The following is a 23,901-nucleotide window of genomic DNA, read 5'->3' as shown; positions in this document are numbered from 1 at the left end:
ATAATATTCCAAATGAAAACTTAAACATGTGTTATCTGGTAAAGCTCTCCTTAAAATCTGTTTACCTCAGTGAGGGCATGGTCTCCTCTTTGAATTATTCATCCTTCATGATGCCTTTCAGTCCTTATATTCTCTGTTTAAGAATACACTGTGCAAAGACAAATATGAGTAACTGGTGCTGAAAAAGGCTCACAAAATAGATTCTATTTCACCTTTCACCCATAAGCACAGGAATGTGTCATCAGAACATAGCCTTTACCAAGCTGCTGTCTCAATTTCTCAGTGTTAGAATTTCAGTAATCCCAGGTAAGCTGGCTCCCTTTTTTCTTGGATCCAAGTTATTTTCCCTGAACCAGAAAAGGATTTACTGTGGAGCTTTTTAAAAACAAACAAGCATAACATATTGGCAGACACATATACAAAAGGTTTATCTATAACTGCATCCAGAGTGGACCCTGGAAATTCAATATGAATACATCTTCATAATCTTTTGCTAGTCACATTTATGCATAGATAGACAAATATGTGTGCTGGTCTGATCTTTGTTTCTAGGTCCACACATAATACAGATAGCCTTTAGAATTATACCACACAATGCAGTTTTATTGTGGTTTCTTTTTATCACTCCATAACAGCACAAAAATACTAACTTGAAGGCAGAAATAAGCTAAAAATGTATCAGTGCTTTTAGGTCTTACCTCGCTCACCTTATCTTTGAAGTGTGCAGGATGTGGGCTATGGCATTTCTATTTAAAAGGCAAAAAGGGTGAATACAGAGGTCACCTGCCTTCATAAGGTTGTCGTTTGCTCCACTGAAGAGAAGTGAAGAAGAGAAGAAAAAGAGAGGAGATAACATTTAGGGGAAAAAACATCTACAAGCAAACTATCTTTAACTACTCAACTATTCAAGGATATTATCATCTCACTTTCCTGTTTCATGGGCTGTGGTATTGTGCAGTTTCACAAATTTTAGAAATCAGAGAGATGCAGGATCTGTTGTACTTGCTTGGTTCAAGGCAGTTGCTATTTACCATCAGGGCGGGCATCTGCTGTATCCAAGCAAGGTCTTCACACATTATTTTAGATCTGTTTCATTTTTCCTGGTTCCATCAGGTTCCTTGTTCTGTCAAAGGCTGCAAGCAGATAAAAAAGGAATTCAAAATGCACTTCAGGCAAAAACGTGGGATCTCATGATGTATCTTAGCTCCAGACTTTGGTGGGCTGGAGAAATACTTCATAAAAGCAAAACTGTTCCCTGGAAGTCTTCTTTAATCAAAAATGGCAAGTAATGGTAATAAAGACTGAAGATTAGAAAATTAAGTTGCCCAGCTTGGCAATTAGTATGTCATGAGATAATTAGGTTTTAAGTAATAGGGTGGTAAAGTCTGGGGAGAAGGGACAAAGAAAAGTATCTTCCAAACAAAGTTCCAGAGGCAGCAAGCTGATCGAAAGAGCAATACTCCTGCAAAGTCATATCTACCCAAAATATAATTGGAGCTCCATGTCTTTCTTTCCCCACTGTTTCTCTCACAGTTTCTGTCTCTAACAGTTTCATTTTACATTCTCTTTTAGAAAACACATGACAGCAAAACATCCAGCTGCTTATGGAAAATTCAATAGCTTTTGTGATTTAAATCAATATGATTTTACAGGTGGTTGTTTTGCTATTCATATTTTTTTTTAATCGCTGCATTTATAATTCTGACATAATATAGTTTTCTTCATATTCACAGCCTTTGACAACCTTTGCTCACTCACCAAATTCCCTCACATTTCTGGTAGTATCAGGTCCTGAAAATCCTCTCCCATTCATTCTCAAGTTTCTTGGCTTGCCTTAAGACAGCCATTGTACTGCCATCATTATTATTTAAGGTGTTTGTGGATGTTGTAATTGTTGACAAAACCACTAGTTTAGCAGTCTAAAAAGCTCCCAGTGTTAAGTCAAGCCAATGTAGCCTTCTGGCCACATTTAAAGATAGACCTAACAAGAAGTAAGAAGCAAAAGTAACAAGAATTCCTCTAAAGAATTCACCACTTTTCGCAGTTGAAAATATTAACCATTATTTATTTGGTTTACATTCTATTTCCTGTTTTATTGCCTGTTGGAATTATGTTATTAATGCTCAGGCCTTCTTTTAAATTAAAAATCTACAGGTTTAAAAGTTATTTGGGAGAGCTGTAAATTAAGGTCCTAGAAATTAAGAACATTTTTTAGTCTGGGATAACACAGAGATCATGGAAAGAAATGTGTTTGATATATTCATCTGCTGTGCTGTACTCCCCAGTTGTGTCATTTTGGCCTAATACAAAAACAAGAATTGGTCTGATTGAAAAATGGTGTTCAAGGACCAGTGATTTTTTTACTTCTCTTTCCACATTTCGCACATACATTTCTAAATCATTTTGACTCATCCTAAATGCCATAAATGAAGGCTGCACATTTTGAGCAGATTTGGTTTGTTTTGGTTTTTTTTTTTTTTAATTACTATAATTTGTATGTAGCATGTTTTGGCAACCTTGAGTCCAGATGTAGCCAATTTTCAATGCATTTTACAAAAAATTAAGGGCTGAAAATAATGAAGGTTAAAACCAAGCTGTTGTTGAATGCCTGGCAAAGTGTTTTCCAAAAGACAATCAGAATCTTATTGTGCATGCACAGTATGGTACATGGCCCATTTTTTTAATGTACTTAGTAGACACTCTCAATAAAAAGATGAAAGCCACAGCCTTCCTGATATGTGGAGGGTGCAGTGTCAATTGTTTGCAGATTGAACATTCCAAACCACATATATATCCAGAAAACCCTTCAAGAGCCTGGAAAAATCAAATATCCTCTTTTATTGACATGGTTGCTCCAAAATCCAGGACTGGGGTACTTGGAGTGTCATCTTGTGAATATTCTTCTTATTTTCTGCCTTATTTTCCATAATTTATAGGCATATTATTCGATTAATTTTGCCCTCTCCTATTTTTCTGTTGTGGTCTTATGAACAATAAATTCCCCCTTGAATTCAGTGTAGAACAAGATTTTATCAAACAATGCTAGCTTTCAGTGTAATTGAAGATAATTTGAGCTAAAATACAATATTAAAATTCAGAACTAAAGTCTCTTTCAAACACAACCACTTATTAAAGACAATGAGGTCTGGTGTCAGTCCTTTGGTTCCCTTTGTTTCAAAGAACCATACAATTTCCAAACTTATATAGGGGTTAATTTTTAAACCCAGTGTTACATTAATTTTTTTGTACATATAAGACTCTTTTTGCTTAATAAACTAAAAATAAATTGCTTATTTTGTTTAACCTTTAAAGATTTTTTTTTTTTACTACCTTCCAATTAAGTGATCTTTTATTAATTTAGGCTATGTTTACCCTATCGCCAAGTATAATTTTTCTTTCTATAAGGCTTGTTTTAAGATTAACCTATTGGTTTGGTGTTTGGTCAGAAATCCTTCTGTCTGGGGAGTGCAACAGTGTCTGAGCCCTAAATGACTGATTTAAGCCTTCCTGCTTCCCAGACTATACAACAAGATAATAAATACTTTACAAACAGATCTGCTGTGAGGATTCATCAGTTAAGGTTTGAAGACAAGGATGCTGCCTGTTTAGCATTAACCTTTAAGAATGTGACACCAGAGTTTAGGTTTCGCTGCTGCGTTTCATGTCAATGGAATAAGTATCTCTAGATGGAGGGATATCTCACACAAGATGTTTGTCAGGAAATGCATGCCCTCTGGAGTACATGATGCTGTTTAATGGCTTACAATTTCTTCACATCAAGAGCTCTAGCTCTGCAGCTGAAAATAATCACACAGCACATACTTGAAATCTGCGCCCCAGTGCTGAGCCTCAACTCGTTCAAAGGTCGACAGGTGCAAACCAGGTTTAAAAGAGCACCCCAGCAGATGTTCATATGTGCAGACTAATCAAAGACTTCAGGTGTACCAGGCTGGGACAGAAAGGCTTGTAAGTAAAGATTTGGTGATTGAACAAGAAATGTTATGATTTAAAAATGTAATAAATGTCAATTTGCATATCAGTAAGATTTTTGCAACCTGTAGCTGAAGTCCACTCACCCAAAGAGTTATGGTTAATAAATATAAAAACAAATTATATTAATTCTTTCAAGTTGCTGCAACCAACCTTCCTCCTTGAAAACTTGCAATTAATGCATGTGAGCAAGGTGAGATGCAGAGGACTGGCTGAACAGGTGGAGCAGCACACAGCTGTAATAGTATCAAGAATCAACCGAAAAAAGGATGGCGTTACCATAAGCACTGAAGAGTCTTATTCTGCCTGGGTTTATCTTATTTCCTTTGCCCTCTTTCTTCTCTCATTTGTCCTTAGTCTTTGGTTGCTTGGCTTTTCCCTTACTTCCAATTTTAACTGGCCATCTAAAATCCCACAGCCAGAAGAGATGCCTGCATTCTAAGAATGTCACATGAATTGGTAAGGTCCTACTTATAAATGGTATTACAATAAGATCTATTAATGTTCTCTCTTCTTTCCCTAATCTTTTGCTATTCTGCAAGGTACCAGTGTGTTCCCTTTCTTATCCAGTTCCTATTTGGTGGGCTTTGCAAACATAATTATTTTATTTTCCCCACACTTTTAAAATCTATATCCTTTTTTTTCTCCTATTCTTTTTGGTTTCTATTTCCTTCTTATGGCAAGTCTTTTTCCAGCAAGACTTTTTTTCTGACATAACTTGGGATTTGTTTTAGTAGCCTCAACTTTTGTACAATAGCCAAGCATTGTTTAAATAAAATACTATACATTTATTGTCTGTTGTAAATATGTAATATTATGTTCCAGTCTGCTAGGAAAAAAATCGTAAATCAAATTCAACTGAACTTCACAAATGGAAAACATAATGTATGAACTTTATTGATCATATCTATATGTATGAGTATTCACACAGCAGTTATTAAATTCCTGAAATCCTATCCTAAAATAGATTGTAATCAGAGCACAATCTCTGGCAGGTTTCTTGGAGTATTTTTTTTTTTTTATTTCACTTCATTCAAGATCTAGATTTGGGACTTGGCAGAAATGTCCCTTGGCAGGCTATTACTGGTAATGCTATATTGAATGACATCAGGGATGAAACAACTCAGATTTGATTACCACTACAGTGTATTATTCCCGGAAGCAGGAGGGAATGGTGTATGCTCTTGGACATGGTCTAAATAAAGTCTAAGCTGAATAACAAGAATCAAGCAAAAATTATGTACAATCAAGTATGTTACCCAGTTAATCAAAGTACCTTTGATCTAGTGATGTGCTTCTTACACTTAATGAAACAAAAGTTCTGACAGTGTTGTGGGCTGCTAAGAAATAGAGATGCGTGGGCTGTCAAATATTTTCTGTGGCAAAGATCTCATCAAGTAATTATCTGCAACAAATGTTGGGTCCAATTTCTGCTACCCAGACCCTTTCAGAATTCACCAGAGGGTGATGTTGGCAGCCTGTCATTAGGAAAACAAGAGAATGAGTTGGGAAACATTAATAAAAGTTGAAAACAACAGCTTCTGAAACATTTGAATCATCATTCACATGCATGCAAAGAGGCTGCCAGATGAAAAAATAAGAAAGTGGGCTGATGGTAGATAATAGAAAACTAGAAAAGGGACATTGGAGAGTTATATTAAGAAACCTGATGTGAAATTTAAACTGTTCTTTTTTTCTCAGCTTTTTCCAGGTAGCATGTCTTGCAAACCCAGAAAAGAAGTCCTGGTGCCCTTTATCCACATACACACACCTGCTGTGCTTAAATACCCACAGTAGAACAGATCCTCATTTTTGTTTGCTTTAACTGAGAAAATTGTTAATTCCCAGCTGAGGGAAGAGGAAGTATGTAATAGTCATTTATGAGAAAACAAAGTCAAAAGAGAAATGCAGCTACAGCCACTGTAACTACCTAAATTGGCAAGGAGAGGGAGGAAATCCTCATACATAACTGGGATTATGGACCTTCAATCTCATCCTCTGTGTTGCCACATACAGAAGAAACATGCTTGTAACTATGTGCAAATATAAATGAGAGATTGGAAAAAGAAAGATAATGTTTTTCAGGAGGCTGTTCTCAATCTGCATATTGCTAAGAGTTTGGTCTTCTATCACTGAAACATCCTGGTTTTGCAGTCTTCCTCCTTACTATTTTCTTCCTCCTCATTTTTTTCTCACTTTCCACTTACAAAGAAATAAAAAAAATTAAAAATCCTGCATACAGGCAAAATTATCACTAAAAAAATATAAACCTGGTTTTTCTTCTACTAAAGACCTTTTTTGCTCAATATATGGCAGAAGTGTCAAGAGACACTTTTTGTCACACACCAATTAAAAAGTACTCAGAGAGTTGCTGAAGAGTCAGGCATCAAAGATTTGGGATAAAATTTGCAGAAGAAAGGCAAAACCATTGGCTTGAGGAAATCTTGGATTCTGCCTTCCATTTTTCCACTATGGAAGTATTAAAATTTTTTAATTACAAAGTCAATGATAGTTGCAGTTCTTTTACAGCTTGTGAGGGTACTAAAAATGTCCTTAGTCTGTGTAAAAATAGGCCTTATATATTTGAGGAAAACACTTAAATCTTCTTCAAAACATCACAAAGAGAAAGATTTCAGATTTTTGAAACTGTGTCCTAAATTGCTGTGACTTGTATTTTAGCCCTAGAGGAGTTCCTACCCTGGCTGTGAGGCAGTGCATGTGCTTGTCCTGTTCATCTCTATTTTGGAAGCTGTGATAGCACTGATGTGGCATTCTAGAGGTCTTCAAAAATACCAGAGTCTGTTGCAAGGAAAAATTATAAATATGCCAATTTTTATTTCCATTTTTCTAAGGAAACCAGCCAGCCACATGTAGGTGCTAAATAAGAAAAAAAAAAGTCAAAAAAAAGTGCCTAAAATTAGCTGTTCTTTGTTTCTAAATATTTCAGTGGTAGATTTTCTTAACCTTAAAATCCAGACAAAGGGATTTATTTGGGTGACTGCATGGGCTCTAGATCCAAGGGCAGCTCAACTTTGTCTTTCTGGCCTTGGTTCAGCTCATACCTGCTGCCAGCACGTTACAGGGTGCAAATCATCACCGACTACTGCGAGGCTGCTGCAGCAAAGGTCTGGGGAGGAGGCTGAGCTGTGCAAGTGGAAATGGACTCACCCACAGGCATGGGTCCGAGAGTGACACAGGGCATCAAAAACAAAATCTGCAGGTGTTGCAAAGCCCAGGGTCACAAAATCGTTCTTAAAGCATTTAGTTTGGACTTTTCTGATGGCAAATTGTAAATGTTAAGGAAAAAAAAAACATTTTCAGCATTTAAACACGGTAAGTTTCACTTTTGCTAAAATTAGTTTTGCCCCACACCCAAAAAAGAAACCCAAAATGAACAAGTGCTTTAGGGATTTCCTTTTGGTGCTGTCATCAGGACTTAATTTTGTAGCATAGCCTTCAGATACCAGCCAGAAACAGCTAAGTGGAATCAAAATTACATTTCTAAATGTCATGGTTCAGTATTTTTACTTGAGTTAATGCTAATCAATTGGTGTAGCATTTTAAAGTTACATGCTCCTGAGATATACTGTCCAGAAAATTTAAAAATAAGAAAGCTTTAAATAATTAAAACCTTAAATATTAAATTCTTATCATGTGCAATTTCAATCCCAGGGTTCAAGATCAAAAGAAACCATCTTTGAAAGGTAAAGTTTTTAGCATTAGGTGCACAGCTCTTACTTCTGCTGCAAAAATTACCAACCTCCTGCCTTATTATTAAAAAATACTTGTGTGCAATACCATTTGCATAAAGTTGTGTTTTCTAAAGCACATCATCTCTACTTTAAAAGACTTTATACTAGAAGCTACCTGTTTCCAAATGGAGGTCTTGATCATGTTGCTTTGTTTTGTGACCTAAGTACCTCAAAAAACTCTGAAAACCAAAGCACAAAAACTGTTTTGATAATATAGCCAAAATACTTAGAATTAGCTTCTCTTTCTTCACTAAACCAGCATGCCACAAAAACACCACAGCTTGCTAGATCAAAGCTAACATTTTCTGAAATCTTTTCTCTCATGTTTTCATAAGAATGTTGGTGACTGATGTAAAAAAAGATAGAAATAAAGTTATCTCTGAATATTTGATAATTTCTTCCAACTTTCAGAATCAAGGAGGAAAGATGAGTAAGCTTGTAATTACTTCTTCCTTGTTTTTTCATGTCTTCTAAATCTTCATTAGCAGCTATAAGGACAAAAATGTTGGAGAAGCAAAAGAAAGATTATTTGCACTACAGCTATGGTATGCTGAAATCATGGTGAAGCAGTTTTTCAAAATCCTGATAAGAAAAAGGATGACTCCAGATCCAGGCCTATTCTAACTCCATATTATTCTAACTCCATATTCCATTAAAATTCTGTTGAATTTGTGGGGTTATTGTATAGGCATTGTACAGTACTTTCTCAGCATACTGGTTTCTTCTTCAAGCTATGCAGGTTTCATCCTTCTGCATCAGTACCCCAGCCAAATTTCTCCAGGTTCTTCTTTTTAACTGTTATGATCAACCGATTATTTTTAGGTTGTATAAGCCGAAATGGCCAGATTTCAGTCTACTTTTAATGTAGACAGTGAGATAGAGTTTAAAAAAAAATAATATCCAGCATTAGACTCAATCCTACAGACTACAAGTCACTACTATTAAAAATCACTTTAGCAGGTAGGCAATGAGATAGTTCTCATATGAGTAGATGCTTAAACAAATCATCCAGTAAAAGTCTGTAATCATATCAGAAATACATAACAAGCTGTAAGTTTCTCTTCATTTTCATGGAGGAAAAATTGTATATATATTTAATTTACTTAAATGAAATTTGTTGAGATACTGCAATGCAAACAGTGATATTAATATTTTAAAAATACTTGAGTTGAACATTTGTAAGGCCATATTTTTAATACATTTTTAAAGTCATCTTATTCCTTTTGTTAATAATAATCTCCGGAAGCTTGTAATCTACTTGCATTAAACAATGTCCATTTTAAAATATAAAATTCAGATATTTAAATTTAGAAGTTTATAACTAAGACTAACTAATCTTGGCAAAGTAATAATAAAAAATCATAGCTTTTGTGATATAAAGGTTGTTTCTGGTAGTTGTTCCTTTAAATGCAGAGAAGGGAAATAACAGTGAATACAAAAGCAAGAATTGTAAGGGAAAAATTTGATCTTCTTGTCATGTCACTTGAATTAAAAGCACTGCTAGTTTAAAAAATAAAAAAGGATAGTAAAAAGACTAATATATAATCTCAGGTAAATCAACATAGATCCAATATTTATATCAGACAATCTTAGAATATTTTGTCTTTAAAAAATCTATAACTTCTCAAAAACATGTATTCATGGCTGTGTAAATCTGAAGTAGCAGTGTCTTGTTGTGCTGGAAACAGTGAGATTTCATGGAACCATGAAGATAATCAGGTTTTCTCCACATGACCAGGTCTTTTAGACCAAATAAAGGTGAAATACATTTTTGTGGTGACACATGAACTGTGTCACAAGCAACAGTCCCATTTCCCAGATCTGCCAACCCCACTCCTTTCCCAGGCATTTTTACTGGCTGATACCTCCTGTTCTGTTTTAGCTTTGTTTCCCATGTTGTCCCTGCTGAACTCATCAGCCCTGCTGCTTCCAGGTTAGCTTTGTTTAAGGGAACAGCTAAAGGTGCAGTACTATGCCCACAGCAGAGATGGGAATTCATTTCCCACAGGTCCCAAAGTCCCTGTTGTTACTGGCAGGGACACACTTGCTGCTGTGTCTGGTGTTAAGGTCTGTACAACCCAGATGGGGTCTCAGTGAAAACACACAGTGTCCACTGAATTCCTAGAAAATGCATTTGGCACAACAATGGGATTTTCTTACTTTTGTGTCTTATGGGGGGTGTTTGAATGCAATGAATGAAAAATTAATTGTACAACTCAGAAAAATCAGTCAAAAAAGATGTTCAGCAAGCTAAGAAAGAGAAATTGAAGGGAACAGCTCATAATCGCATTCACTATAGGTAAAGAGAGATTATTTCACTGTCAGTTTTAATCAAGTCACACTGTACTCTATGGACAGACTTCATGACTAGATTTTGATAAGAAAACATACAGTTGAACAAAATGGAATATAAAGTATGTGACCACCCTATACTATGTAGCTGGTCTGAGTTAGAGGAAAATTTTTTTTTACTTATTAGCAATGACATGGTCTCGCTAATTTTCATTTTTTCCTGTGTATATAATGGTACATTCCAAATAATTGTCATATAACATTTAATTTTTTTAAAAAACTAATAATGGAATAGAAAATCTGCTAATATGAATTCTGGTAAAATTTGTTTGAGAGAAGCAATAGAGTACAGGAGTAGAGAGTACAATTTAATCTTCTTGTTAATAGCGTCAAGTCTTGTTAAGATATAGGCTGGAAATGACCAGGATAGACAGCTCACAATCACATAACCAAGTGCAAGTCATCAAATTATAGTGCAGTGCCACTGTAACAGAAAAAGGCCTACATGACTTCTTCTAATTTTATTTTTTTTTTTTTTTTAACTAATAAAAGGTAATTTTGCAGCCTTTAGGATGGCTGAAACCCTTCCTTTGAATATGCCTTCCATTGCTTTCCCTTCCCTTCCCTTCCTTCCTGGATATTGCATACCTTATTAATCTTATTAATAATGGAAAGGGCATGGAATTCAGTAAAGAGAAAGAAGAGGTCAATATCTAAAAAATAAAAGGCAAAATTAAAAAATATTTTGGATTTCATTGCTGTATTTTTCTGAAATGTATTTTTAACTTAAAAATCTCTTTGAAATTGCATACACAAGTTATTTTAAAATGTTGTTATCAGTTCTAATATCAAATCTGTGCCTTTGGTAGTAAATAAGTCATTTCATGTAGCAGTGTGCTTGTTCTTCTGCCCACAGGATTTGTTTTGATTTGTCTGCATTTCAGCAACTGCAAGAGCTTTAGTGTAGAAAACTGGAGCACTTCGGGATTGGCTAGAAACACTAAGGCAAAGTCTAGATAACTCGTGGGTCAAAACTTAATTTTCCTTAATTTCTGAACACTTGGCTGCCTTTGCTGTACTCTATATTCACTGTGCTGGTATTGGCCATAAAGGGAAAACAAAATTAAGAAACATTACTTAATGTGTGAGAGGCCAAACTGCCATGGTAATGGATCCCAGTAGAACTGCAGAGCCATTTTTCTTCTCCTCTGTTTCTCTTTGTTCATGAAATTCCTGTGTTTCTACTGCCAGCTAGAGTGATCAAGTGCCAAAAGAAAGGATTCTGTAAATCTTTTAACACACATAAAAAGCAGCATGTTATTTATAGAGATGAAGAAAGTCTGCTCTGCCCTTTTCCATCTTGAATTGTGAGATACACCGACGCAACAAGATCTGCTTTTGTGCAGTATTTCTCTCAATATTTCACCACACATATTTTTACATTTGAGGTGGGAAAGCTTTCCCCTGTAACATTGGTGAAAGTAAAGAAAAAATGTAATTGCTTTGCCACAATCTTCTATTTTGTTGGATGAACATTACCAGTTTTCTATTTTTTCTCTATCTCTTCCACTCTCAGTACAGAAAATCATGATCCCAAGGATCATAGCTGGGACAAAATAGATGGGGAAAAGACAGACCTATAAAAGGACAGATGAGAGGCTGATTAGCTGGGAGGTAGATTTTATTCATCCTTGAACATATCTTCTATTTCTTTACCTTAGCTGACCTTTAAAACCAGCACTGGAAAACGCTGCAGAATTCCCAAGGGGGAAGCACCACTCTCCCAGTGCTCCTGCTACTGGGATTTTAAAACTTCTGATACTGTTTTTTGCATACCAACAACCATGAAAAAGGTTATCTTGCTTGCCAAACAATTATTTTTCTATTTATTAATAGTGCTTTTTATCAGCAGCCAGAAGAATACCTCATTTGCATACTTCCCCAAGGTTTATGGGAGCATTAGTTTAACTGCTTCAAAAGCCCATTCATCAAGTCATTCCTTTAGCTTTGGTAGGGCTCACAGCAGCATGATATAGTAGAAAGTCAAGCTGGACTAAAGGGTTACCATAACTTAGGATCGCATTTTGGGCAATCAGCTCATCCATTTGCTCCAGCATTTATGTGTAAACTTAAACCTGTCACATGTGGAGAACATTGCCACATTTCAGCAAAGGCTTATTAACTGCTATTCTTCATAAGTTTAAATTTAAAAGACAGACTTACTCAAGGTTCTTTCCTTACACTTTTGAGGACTCAATTTCCTACAGTCAGATTTGTTTATTGGCTTCACCGTGACAACTCTCGGTAACCCTGCTTATGTTTGTTATGTTCACGGCCATTTTAAATGTGGTATCTTAAATAGCATATACAGTCATTTGGTTCATCTGAAAATTAAACACAAGGGACACAGGGTAATGATAAATGAAATTGTGTCAAGTGGAAGAGATATTTAGTCAGCACTGAAGGAATTACAGCTTGACTCTGCATTATTTAATTACCAGTCTGCAAGAGGGGTTAATAAATGTTAATAATATTAACAGTTCATATAAGCTATTAAGATGAAGTAATCCATCCTGCGATCTGGAAAAAGGACTGGAAGGCAGAACACTCAGTGCTCTTTCACTGGCCTTGCCAGAGAATCTGTGTACAGTTTTCAGATCTCTTTCAGTGCATCTTCTAAACTGCCCAGTCACTCAGGTCTGTGTAAATCTGACACTGAGTTTTCAGAGGCATAGAGCATCCACTGCAACTGATGTTCCAGCAAAGGCAGATACCCTAAGCTCACAAAAGGTGTGCTGAGAAACAGCTTCTGCCTCGAATATGGTGTCAGTCCAAGAGGATGTAGCCAAAAGAATCACATTTCCTTCACCATGGGGAATGATGATATCCAGGCTTCCTGCTGAAAACAGGTCACCTACACAAGCTGTGCACACCACTGGTGCTAAGTCTCTGAGCAAGCTGGAAGGAGCATGTTTAGCTGTGTTTCCTCTGGATTATTAATGTAGCTGTGCTAAGATATTAATAACATTTCATCAATGGTGGTCCCAAACTGCTGTGCCAGAAAGGTCAACTACATAAAGAATTTAAAGCAAAGAAGTGCAACAAAAATCTACACTCAGTACAATGAACCAACTAAAAATCTCAGTGCTACAAACAAATAAATATCAGTGTAAGTTAATTTTAAATGACAGATATAAGAGCATTAGTTTGACTGTATTTGCTTTAATATAGTTTTTCTGTAATTGTAGTACTAAAAAGTTAGATTTTTTTTTTTGTTCATATTTCACTTATTATTTGGAGCATTCCAAAGAGAGATTTAAGACTGCAAAGGACATTATGGTTGGTTTAGAATTATTTTCTAAACTATTTAGGTCCCCTGTTTCTGTTCATTTTAATGAATAATGACATCAAAATCACCATGACATCTCTGATAAATTTCAAAACTGTATTTTCACAGCAGTTCAAGGAGAGAATATGTTCATATTGGTGGTTTAGTTCAGATCAGGAGTGTGGTTTTGAAGAAAATCGTTCAATCATTCCCATGTCCCACATCATTTGTTTCACATTATGTAGCAGTCTAAGGTTGACCGAATATAGTTCTCTTTTGGATGAAATTAAACTGAAAGATGAACACCAAAAGTACAACTAACCAGGTTCAAATATTGGTGGGGTTTTAGTCCATAACCTGCATGCACTAGGTGTAGTGTGAAATAACACGCATTGCTTAAAAAATGTCACCCTTTGAATTGTCACCCTTAACAGGTCACCTCAGAGATGCAATTGACAGAAATACAGTTCAAGACTGCTAGGACAGCCTCACAGAGCAGATAAAATTTTGTCCTCCTTCAATTTCAGTAACTAATATTGGCAAGCTACCCCAAAGCCACAGAGTAACCCAGTACATAAGATTTGCAGGGACATCTGCTACACAGACAAATTAATGTAAGTGCATTTTTAAAGCCACCAATCTGAATACTCTCTCACTAAGATCCTCTTGCCAAAAAATAAACTTTTCCATTAGCACTAATTTCAAAATGCTAGAAAACTGCATTACCAGCTCCTAAACTCATGCAACTCAGTGGAGGTCCTCCTTTTTTCCCATCTGAGGGCTGTGTATAAATGCATTCAGGTACTGAACAGCACAAAATATATCCAATCCAGGCAGTTTGAAGCAGCCTCAAAACCACAGGCACTGGTTCTTGTGGAGGAATTTAATACCCTGGCATCTGCTGGAGAAGTGAGAAAGCAAAGCACAAACACTCCAGGAGATTCCTGGAGAGCATTGATGACCTTCTGACATGGGTAGTGGAGGATCCCACAAGGATCAGCTTTATACTAGCAAACAGATAATGATGTTTCTCCCTTTCTCAGCCCCTAAAACTATTAGGCTAGCCCAGAGATATGAGGCCTTGAGGGGAGGAACATCAGGAGATGGGCAAAGGTTCCAAAAGAGGCTCTCACCCCAATGTAGTTGTCCAGCTCTTTATTCCATGAGGTCCAGGGGGAAGAGCCAGGGAAAGAGAGTGAACAGGAAGGAGCATCGCCTTATCTAGGCTCTGGACAGGGAGGGCTTCTCTGGCTCTCTGCCAACCCTGTTGGGGCATGAAGGAGGAGACCAGGCTTATCTTGATCAGAGTCACAGGAGTCCCGAGGAATGGGGGGAAACAGCCTGAGAGCAGTGTAACAAGGTATGGCTTGTTGGGGATGTGAAAGTTGGAGGCAGCCTTGCCTGTAGCGACTGTGACTGTGGAGCTCAGTCAGTATTGAGGAGTATTGAGGGAGGACGATGCACAGCAGCAAGATTGTACCCATGGACTGCAGGAGAGTTAACTTAAGCCTCTTAAGAGATAATCTGGGAACAATCCCATAAGAACAGGTTGTGCAGGGGAGTCCAAGAAACTGGTTGGTACTTGAGGATCACTTCCTCTCAACTCAGGAATGTCACTTGTCTCTCACAACATCCCCATAGGCAAAACAAGAAGCATGGGCTGGATGAGTGGGCAGAAAGAGAAAGGTGGATTGAGAACTGGCTGAAGTTCTGAACAGCAGATCTCAGAGAGATGTAATCAGTGTCACAGGAGACCTATCCTTAGAGGTGTTCCCCAGGATTTAATGCTTTGTTTAATGTATTCATCAATGACTTGGATGAAGGAGCAGATTCCTCCTCATCAAGTTCACTGATGTCACAAATCTGGGAGGAGTGGCAAATACCCCAGAGCACTGTGCAGTCCCTCAGAGGGACCTCAACAGGTTGGGGAGATGGGCAGAGTGGAACCTTTTGGAATACAGCAAAGGCAAATGCAGGGTCTTGCATCTAGGGAAGAATAACCCCATGGACCAGGACAGGCTGGGGACTGACCTGCTGGAAAGCAGCTCTGTAGAGAAGGACCTGGGGTTCCTGGTGGACAGCAAGCTGCCCATGAGCCAGCAGGGTGTCTTTGTGGCAGGGAAAGTCAAAGGTACCCTGGGGTACATTAGGAAGAGAATTATTGCCAGTAGGTGGAAGGAGGTCATCCAGCCCCTCTGCTCAGCCCTGGTGAGGCCACACCTGGAGTGCTGTGTCCAGTTCTGGGGTCCTCAGTACAAGAGAGACAGGGAGCTCCTGGAGCAGGTCTAGTGGAGGATCACAAAGATGATTAGGAGACTGGAGTACCTCACTTACAAGGGAAGACTGGTGGAGCTGGTCCTCTTCAGTCTTTAGGAGAGACAATTGAGAGGGGGCCTCATCCATGTCTGTAAGAGTCTGAAGGGAGGGTGTCAAGAGGATGCATCCAGGTTCTTCTCGGTGGTGCCAAGCAATAGGACAAGAGAAAGATATGCAGAAACTGACACACAGGAAGTTCCAGCTGAATGTGAGGAAGAATTTCTTTACTGTGTGCGTGACCATGCTCTGAACAGATTGCCCAGGGAGCTAGTGGTCTCCCTCACTGGAGGTATTCAAGAACTACTTTAACACATTCTTGTGTGATGATTTCTAGGATGACCCTGCTTGAGCAAGGAGGTTGGACCAGGTGATCTGCTGTGGCGCCTTCCAGCTTTACCCATTCTGTGGCTGTGTGTTTCTGTGATTATGTTTTTTAAAAGTGCAATGTTTTGTCAGGTTGTCCATGTTATTTCTAGACAAGATTTAAATGGCATGTTTACTTAAAACAGAAATCTGTGCTAACAGAACAAAGATACAAACTGCTTAAAAGAAAAATAAAATTCTAAGACTGCTGCTAACAATTCATTGTTATAAGCATTTGAGGTTTACTAATTAGCCTCGAAAGTTTGTCTCTGATCTGGCATGCTCAGGAGAACTACCAGAGCTCTGCTTTAGCTTTCTGCCATTGTTGACTGCAAATATTAGAGACACAGGGCAGCCAGTAATGGTCAGGGTCTACTCCTATTTCAATTTCCTTTGATTTTTCTCTGCTGTGATGGGGCAATGAAAGACCTCATGGTCCTGTGGAGTATTAAGACATCTTCCTTTGTCAGCCTTAGAATATACTCGTTAACATTTCAATCACATCTCTTAATTAGCATATTCCCAGCAGACTTCAGGCTGCTTTTCTTTTTCAGAAGCCTTTAAAGATGCATGGGTAAAATTGCACATTTCATATAACATAGGGAATAGCAAGGAACAATGTTCTTCATGAGACCTTATTGGTATTTGCTCTCTGCAGACAACATATAAAGGGGAAGGTGTCTGTAAAAGACAACTCTTGGAATGGAGAGCTTATGCTAACAGCTTCTTCCCTGGAAACAGACCTTTTATTTTAGAATATAAGGAACACATATTCTAATAAACTAAATGGTGTTCTTAGGAATTTCTTTGCTTATATTCTTTTTGTAATTGAGCAGTCATTAGCATAGATTTGGCCCACCAAATGAAGCCTTTCCCAAAAATTTCTTGGGCAAAATTTGGGAGCCAGCACAAAGCAAGGACTTTTTCCACATGTCCCCAGCTGGTAGCTTAATTATTAGCAGGCTGCTTTTCAGATAAGAAAACTTAGCAATGGGAAGGGTCCAGACAGTGGGAACAAGAAAACAAGCCCTAGCACCATCCAGTTTACTATCATAGACGTAGTCACAACATTCCAGCACTTTAGTGCAAATAACATCAGTAGATGAGAGTTATTTATCTGAATATCATCCTTTGCATGACTAAGTAGCTTTCAGCCCATGAGGCTATTTCTTTGGTTTACAGTGTGATCTCTGTTTCTTGTCTCTGGTAGTTTCCTTTGTGAGCAGGGGCTACTTAAAGAGAAAATTATGGTTGGTGCACTTCTGTTATCTCTTGGAGCAAACCTCAGATGCACTTGAAGCCACATGAGCACTTGAAGCATCTGGTGCTGAATGAAAACCTTACCTGTTCAACATCACTACACCTTGCAGTAACAAATACCTTCTCTAGGAAAAAAAAAAAAAAATCCTGGAGCAAGTATTCTGGGAAGACTTAAAAGTTGCCTTTGAGCAGTTAACAGAAAGCTTGCTACAGAAAATTTGTTTTAATTCTATGATATTGATCCGGAAGTTGTATGACATAATTTCTAATGACAAACAAGTAAAACAAACAAAAAAGAGTAAAAAAGTGAAAATTTTAATGAAGACTAGATATTTACTTTTTATTTTCTAATATTTGTGCAAAGATTTGATTAATTATTTCCTAATAATATCAATAGGATTTGTGATGCAGCTGAATCCTTGTGAGAAGCTTTATGAACACTTATAAATGCCAAATGACTTGACATTAAATAGTATATAAGAAACTTCCCCACACCTACCTCTCACCAGAACTAGATTTAAAAAAACCTTAAGATGCTAGGAAATCAATTTACTTTATTGGTTTTGACCTTTCTCCTTTCCTCATTGTCTTGTTGCTGCATTTGTAATTTAAATACAATACAGTAGAAAAGGTAGGATTATCAAAACAGATCTGTGCAAAAAGGAAATTAATTTAGAATGAAAATGAAGACCATTCCTTACTAGAACAAATTAAATGTTTGAGGCAGAGGCCTGGCTACATGTAGATATGTCTGGTACAGCAGACACGAGAAGAAAGAGCACAGCTGTTGCAGAAAGCAAGCAGGAGCAGCAAACACACATGTAAAGTGGTGAAACAACAATTGATGTACCATAAAAAAAGCAGGAGCAGACTCCTGTCCATGAACAGATGCTGAAACAGAAATGAACTTTGCAGCAAAGGCAAACAATGGCAAAACTGAAGTCCTGTGGACAAAAGGGCAGAAATCCAAATAAAATCAGCATCTCATTCTGGTACACCCACTGTGCATCCAGAGTAGATATAAAGGGGCATTTCTCATCAGACTTAGTTTATAGCTTATCATGATGGAATAAAAATACAAATAATGAAGCTTAATTTATACATTTGGACTGCAGTATTCACAAAGCCAGCTGATGCACTTCAGTGTACAGGATCCTCAGCTTATATGTACATATAAGTGTTGTTTTCTGGTCCACCAAATAGATAATGTTGAATTTTCAGAAGTACAGGGTAGAACATGAGTCATGTTATAGTAATTGACAAAATTTCCACCAGCTTCAGTGATATTATATTTTGACATACTGTATCTCTCAGGCCCTCTGAAAATATTGCACAAGCATTGTTTTTCTCTTCAGGATTTTTTGAAGCTGATCTACTGTTTTTATAGATAAAATGGTTTAACATTGGAGAATGCTGATTCAATTGCCTCAAACATTTTCTGGAATATACAGATACTATTTTTTTTACACAAGATTTTTTAAATATTTCATTTTGACAAGCCTGATCTAAGCAACTGGTTTGGTTTTTGATTTTATGAACCTTTATCACACCCAGCAAAAGCCTCATTATCCATAACTGGTCTTATAAAAGTCAAAAAAAGTCAAAAAGTAATTATCTCCTCTTAATTAAATTAAGTCATGGGACTGCTTGGGTATTTCTGAAATGAAATTATTTGGAAATGTCATATTGAGAGAATTTGCAACTTTATATCCCAGTTTGAGAGGAAAAGCATTTCTGAACTAGATGGAAGACTGAGAATACCAGGTAGCTCTTCCTCTCATGTCAAACTTCAAGGACTTTGGGAAAATCAAGAATTCATTTCATGTTATTTACAGTTCAATGCAATTGTCCATGGTTCATACAAGAGTCTTCTTTTGAATCAGCATCCATCCTGAAGAACCACTTTCCTTGCTGTCAGTTGCAGCAATTATTCCCCTTGCAGCTTCACACCTGCCCAGTGTTAACCTTCAGATTTGTCAAGGCAAAACAACACCTGGTGGAAGGGAAGCTACCAAAATATCCTAAAAAATGTGCTGTCACACAGTTTACAAAGCTAGTGGTAGAGTCAGTGACAGGGAAAGAAAAAAATCTGCTTTCTTCTCTAGGCACTTCCAGAGCCCTACATTTGGAATGCAAATGAGGAGACTGCTCCAAAATTGCAGAGCTACTGTCACTGTCTAATTGCAACCATCTAATTCTGTGGCAACATTTGGGCATTATTCTTCATGTCTGGAAGTCGAAACAGGGAAGATCATGTGCAAAGCTCAGTGTTATCAAGTCTGATTTATAGACAATAAATACCCTGTGTTGGGTACAAAATAGGCCTTGGGCAGAAGAAGAAGTTTCATACCTATGCATCTCTTTCCTCATTCATAGATGCTTCCTTTCCTTTCAGTAGGAGGTTGTTCACTTTTGCAATAGAATTTTTTGATGGTTTTGGCATTCAGTTTCTTCTTTTACATCAGGTAAACCCTCCCTTTTATAGAAGCATACCATTAAGAACTTCTGGAATTTTTGATTAAAGGAAAGGATATGAAATTATGTCCTGTTACTTTTTTTACTTTCCTTTAAACAGCCTATAAAGAAATAAGAGCTCAGTCCAAGACAACACTATTATTTGTAAGTGACAGTGGGATATTTATGCCAGCTGACAATAGAGCCCATGTACTTGAACTACAAATTGACAGGTTCTCCTGACTGTACATGGTCATGTTTTGCTAGACATGCAGATGTAAGCATGGGAAACCCTCCATTCAGCTTGATATTGTGCAAATTACAAGGATGTGTAGCGCTATAAGCACCAAATCTGTTTATTACCTGATCACAGGAGTAATAGATTTCTGTATAGTACACAGCTCTGTGGTCTAGTGTGAGTGATATTTTATCTTGGCATCTCATTTCTCATGAAAGAACTTAACTTGATTCCAGGTTGCTTGTGATGCTGGAACCTGAAGGCTGTGTCACAGCAGTGTTGCATGAAGATGGTTACTTTCCATTGGATGAACACAAATCAAGCAAAACCAATGTCAGAGTCAAATGACTGCATCACCAAACTTGGCCCATGCCTTAGAGAGAAATTTCAGCATTCTAGGTATGCATTTGCCCATTCAGACTTATCCAAAAGAATTTAACTCTTTAAATTGTATTTCAACCTTTCTGTTAGAGAAAAAAATATTTTAAAATTAACAAAATAATAACAGCTGACCCAAACATCTCAGATGCACTCTTCTTTGATTGTGCTGCTCTGCTCACTTGCTCACTTTGGAGGACTGAAATGTATAATGTCACATATGTTGGAAATTAGGTGCATGCTTTAAGAGAAAATGGAAGCATCACTACCCACAGTGAAGCTGCTAACTCCTGCTTGTATTATGCATTGAGCTTTGTGGGAAAGTGTAATAAACCAAATAATACTTTCCAACATTTTCGGTTTCTTGTTATACATGGAAAAAAAAAAAATCTTCATTTCTGCTGGACCAGATTCACATATTTTGAAATTCTAGGTTTTTCCTAACTTCACTTTGTTAAGGAGCAAATTTTCTGTGTTTTGGAAAGAAAGTCCTAAAAGTAAGACTGTAATCATATTTGTGTGCATGTGTGCTGTCTCACTGATACATAAATATAAACAGCCCACCAGGATTGGAATGTAATAAGCAGGACTTTTATCCTGTGAACACTTAGTGGCATTAATGCATTTTTGTCTATATTGCTTTCCTTTTACATTTGCTTTCAGCAAACCATCTAGGAATTAAATTTTACCAACATGAATATTCATTCTTTCTGTTACCTCTAGTGGCTTTGGATCAAGCCCAGAGCATAGTTGCAAGTGTATGTACATGAATATTTACAGGTGGCAAATTTTATATCCACATTTGCAAATGCTGCACTAGAAGTGGTTTCTTCCATTTGCAGTCACAAACATGACAGTGCCATATTTCTCTTTTGACCTATCACAACAGCTCCAGCCTGAAATGCTGATTATTCATGGAAGACTGCGTGTGATCAAAACAAACTTAAAAAGATTTGCCAAAACAAAATACAGTGAATAATTGTGAATAATAAATTCCAGGAAATTACACTGAGACCACACTTTCTACAGGCTTAAAAGGAACATCAAATAATTTCTTTGTCAGCTCTGCTCAGTATCCACTGCATAAAATTTCTTCCTCCAAAACAGTTAAAAAATTCAGCATAATCTTTAAAGTGCATCAGACTTCTGACATTACATCTGAAAAGGGAATAAGCAGTGTAAAAGACATGGCATTACCCCCATTGTGCTGTCTCTGCTGACCATCATTCACAATGGGCATGCAGCACTCCAGAGTTCAGTGTATTCCTATGACAGCCTGAGATAATGCCACCAAGGCTGGAGCTGAGCTCAGTTATCTTCATGACTGATAAAGCAGACTACATGAAAAAAGTGTACAGACAACCACAGAGGCACTAAAAATAGCAGAGGACTAGAGAAGTTATTTTTTGTCTTCTCTTTTATTGCCCATCAGCAAATGTGTTGACTTTGAAGATATTTTAGCACCCACGAGACTGCCAATGCTACAAGCTTGATCTGTCTCCTGTGTGTTGTAATTTTACTGCAATGATCCCAGTGAAGGAATTCCATGGAGTGTCTCAGATTGGTGAATAAACAATTAAAATGTTATAATAAAACTTTGTAATTAAAGCATTAAATTACAAATAGAGTAAAACAAGGAAATTATTAAATTAAACTTGGCACATATTTTTCTTTGGGAATTCTCTTTTTCCTTTACTTTTTTTTTTTTTTTTTTTTTCCTTTTAACTGTACTCTTCATAGAGGTGAGAGGGAAAAATTGGCTTTCTGTTGCAGGACAGTCACCAAGCCTGCAGAACCTACATTTCCATTACCAAAGAGGATTTTCCCTATCCCATAAGCAAATGTCACACTTGCAGGAGAAAAAAGTCAGCACTACTTTTCTGCTCATGGAAAGAAGGCAGAGAACTGACTCTTTCCTGGCTTAAATTGGTTTTATAAGCCCATGGGTGTTAGTAGATTTTTTTTTTTTTCTAAGCACAATCCTGATTGCAGAACTCATCTGTCATTTAAGGCAAGGACACTGGCATCTGGATTCATGCATTCAAGTCTCTGCAATGGCACTGAGAAGCTTCATGCCTTCAGGCAAGTCACTTAAATGTTTCAATATTTCAATTGAAAATGTTTCAGTGTTTCAATTTATCCTTTTACAAAATAAGTATAAATAATACTGCTCTCACTGGGGTGTTTTGAGGTCAAATTCTGATCTTGTTTCAGCAAAACAAGGAGCAGCAGTTGATGGAATTAGGCTAAAGTAAATTCACCCCAAGTGTCTTTTATTGCAAATTCCTTTACAAACTTCATACAATGCAAAAAAAAATGAATTGTAACCAGCTCAGAAATAAAGGAGGTAGAGCAGCGAGTGCACGAGGCTAAGCAATGTCATATAGAGGGTTGAAAAATCTAAGGATCACAGCAGGAATGTTTAAGTTTATTAAAATGGTACTAGCATCTTTTTTTCCAGCTGTTAAGTAAAAAGCAGGCAAGATTATATCAGATATCTTTGCACATAAAAGAGCAAAGGATTTGACTCAAAAGGTGTTTCTTCCCCCTTTGGAATTGCTCCTTTCAGTTTGGTTCTACCGCATCTAAGGCAAAAAGCTCTATTTTGCTTAAAAATTTAGGCTTTTGGTTGCTGCCAGCAGTCAATCCTTAGGAATACTGCAAATTCTTGCATTTCCTCTCATGCCTGATCCCCTTTTCACAGGCCGGCAGGAAATATTTCCAGGCTGCATCTCTGCCCCGGCGCCCACCAGGTCGCTGGGACTCGCCCGCCCCGTGTCCCTCTGCCCACCCGCAGCCAGCTCGCTCCCCCCTTTCTCTCCTTCCCACTCATTTCTCACCCTTGCTGCTGCTCACCACGACTCCGATCTCTCACTTCCTTCCCACTGCACATGCACACATTAAAACAGCCACAGTTTTCACAGCTGTGAGCCAGGAAGAAAGGGCATGACAATTTCGCTCACTGTGTCTTTTTTTACCATTGCAGCTTTCCGTGTTTGTGCTCAATCTGCCCCAGGCAGTTCTCCCTGAGATATTAGTTGCAATTAAAGAAAAGAGCAAAGAAACTGTGAAACATTTGGGGGGAAAGAAGAAATGTAAATTACATATCAAGCACTTTTGGGAGCACAGGGAAAGCAAACTGCATGTAAATCTGAGCTTGAAAGTCAGATTCTTTAAGAAACAAGCATAATTAAAACAAACAAGCCATTCTATGTTGTTATTGCAATTAATATAAATTAATCTATAAAAGACGTTTTATTTTATGAAAACCTTTCTTAAAGCAGCTACTTTTCTTTAACCTTCATTTGTTCTTCACAGCTGGAATAAACAGTTAATCTCTCAGGGAATCATGCATGGTATTTGTTATTGATTTTATAGCTCAATAATATACCAGGGCTGTGAACAGTTTGGTATCAGGTTAGGAAACAACTACTTAGAAGCAGACACCAGCTGTGCACTTGTGATAAATTACATTTTTCCCTATGAATTTTATACCTAGTTATAGTTAGTTTACAGGATTTAGCACCATA

General features: G+C 37.3%; 1 long non-coding RNA gene across 1 annotated transcript; it reads right to left on the bottom strand.

Annotated features, from left to right (window-relative positions):
- Positions 1-767: 767 nt before the first annotated feature.
- LOC110482816 (uncharacterized) lies at positions 768-23,288 on the bottom strand. The gene is made up of 3 exons (XR_002467459.3): positions 23,212-23,288; positions 1,032-1,133; positions 768-812 (listed from the first exon to the last, which is right to left on the bottom strand). It is a non-coding gene; the product is annotated as an uncharacterized LOC110482816 (long non-coding RNA).
- Between the last annotated feature and the right edge of the window lie 613 nt (positions 23,289-23,901).

The sequence above is a fragment of the Lonchura striata genome, chromosome 1 (assembly GCF_046129695.1).
Source record: "Lonchura striata isolate bLonStr1 chromosome 1, bLonStr1.mat, whole genome shotgun sequence".
Lineage (NCBI taxonomy): Eukaryota > Metazoa > Chordata > Aves > Passeriformes > Estrildidae > Lonchura > Lonchura striata.
This window is presented reverse-complemented; position numbering and strand designations above follow the sequence as displayed.